The sequence below is a fragment of the Octopus bimaculoides genome, chromosome 28 (genome assembly GCF_001194135.2).
Source record: "Octopus bimaculoides isolate UCB-OBI-ISO-001 chromosome 28, ASM119413v2, whole genome shotgun sequence".
NCBI lineage: Eukaryota > Metazoa > Mollusca > Cephalopoda > Octopoda > Octopodidae > Octopus > Octopus bimaculoides.
Genome location: NC_069008.1, coordinates 698,371 through 700,208, shown reverse-complemented (window position 1 = coordinate 700,208; position 1,838 = coordinate 698,371). Strand labels below are relative to the sequence as shown.

Here is a 1,838-nt window from a genome sequence, read left to right as displayed (position 1 = left end):
ATCATCATCATCATTGTTTAACGTCCGCTTTCCATGCTAGCATGGGTTGGACGATTTGACTGAGGACTGGTGGAGCCTGAAGGCTACACCAGGCTCCAATCTGATTTGGCAGAGTTTCTACAGCTGGATGCCCTTCCTAACGCCAACCACTCAGAGAGTGTAGTGGGTGCTTTTTACATGCCACCGGCACGAAAGCCAGTCAGGCGGTACAGGCAACAGCCACGCTCAAAATGGTGTATTTTACGTGCCACCCACACAAGAGCCAGTCCAGGGGCAGTGGCAACAATCTCGCTCGAAAGTCCTTACACATGCCGCGGGCACAAGTGCCAGAAAGGCGATGCTGGGCACAGGTGCCATCACGATTTCGCTTTCGCTTGCCCCAATAAGTCTTCGCAAGCTGAGTTTCGTGTCCAATGAAGGAGACGATGTTGGCATGGGTGCCAGTTGTCGAATTTAACTCGATTTCGATTTCACTTGCCTCATTGGTGCAAAAAAAAAAAAAACATCAAACAAAAAGCAAAGTAGGCTTGCATGAATAATACGGAAGACAACTGGAAAGGAAAACTCCTGCGTGAGAAATACCCTAACCACCTGTCCAAGCCAAGTATTGATCAGAATCTAACACATCAATGGCTACAAGGGACAGGTCTGAAAGGGGATACAGAAGGTTTTGTTATTGCAACGCAAGATCAGAGCTTACCTACCAGAAACTACCATGCAAACATCCTCAAAGAGGGTTCTGACTCCTCGTGCAGAATTTGTGGAAAATTCACAGAGACAATTGATCGTGTTGTTTCTGACTGCCCAGTCCTCGCTGAAAAGGAGTACCTCATAAGACATGAACAGACTAGGGCAGTACATCCACTGGAATGCTTGTAAATACTAAAAAAATTAAATCCCATCATAAGTGGTACAGGCACCATCCAGAGGATGTCGTAAATGGCAAGAGCGTCACCATCCTTTGGATCTTCCCAGTTCAAACAGACAGAAAAATTGACTCCAGTTGACCAGACATTGTGATCGAGGACTACAACAGAGGAACTTGTCTGTTAATAGATATGTCTGTCCCACAAGATCAAAATGTCTCAAGAAAGGAATACGAAAAGCTTTCTCACTATAAAGATCTGCAAATTGAAATCACAAAAATTTTGAGTCTTGTGCCTAGAGTACAAAACAATATTTGCCAATATTTGTTCGACTAAATGTGATGCTCTAGCATGGCCTCAGTAGAAAGAATTATTATTATTATTATTATTATTATTATTATTATTACCATCATCATCATGGTAGAGTCGTTAGCACACTGGACGAAAAAGCTACGTAGGCTGGGATGATGACAAATGCATCAGTCATTGACACAAAACAGTGATTTATACCACATTGTGGTCCCTATTTACAGCTAGGTAAACTGGGCTGTTGACAAATAAGCGTGTTGGTCATCGACACATTACAGTGAACTATACCACATTGTGGCCCCTATTTACAGCTATCAGTCACTGACAGAGAACAGTGATCTATCCCACACTGTGGTCCCTACATACAGCTAGGTAGACTGTACTGTTCATATTTAAGCGTGTGTTGGTTAAGGACACAGCACAGTAAACAAGATAACAAGCAGTGCCTACTTACAGCTAAATGAACTGAGCTCTCGGCTTGTAGCCATTGTCATCCATTACTGAAGTTCTGTTTGTGTGCCATTGGTCAAGTAACCAACGACCATTGGTCAAGTAACTCCCAGCTTTATGTTTGCTTTGCTCACGCATTTAAGTCCTCAGTCCATTATTTTCTCTTGTGGCTTGATAACAAACGGTTTTCTTTGCACCTACTTAAAGCCAGAT

At 43.1% G+C, this 1,838-nt stretch overlaps 1 protein-coding gene across 3 annotated transcripts in view; it reads right to left on the bottom strand.

The window, feature by feature from the left end:
* The window catches only part of LOC106882288 (toll-like receptor 6), a 16,748-nt gene that overhangs the window by 6,359 nt on the left and 8,551 nt on the right, over positions 1-1,838 (bottom strand). The window contains exon 2 of one of the 3 annotated variants that reach the window (XM_014932906.2): positions 1,630-1,825. The exons of the other annotated variants lie outside the window; for them this stretch is intronic. The gene's annotated coding sequence lies outside the window, so the exon portion shown is untranslated. The remainder of the gene's footprint in view (positions 1-1,629; positions 1,826-1,838) is intronic. 3 annotated transcript variants of the gene reach the window in all.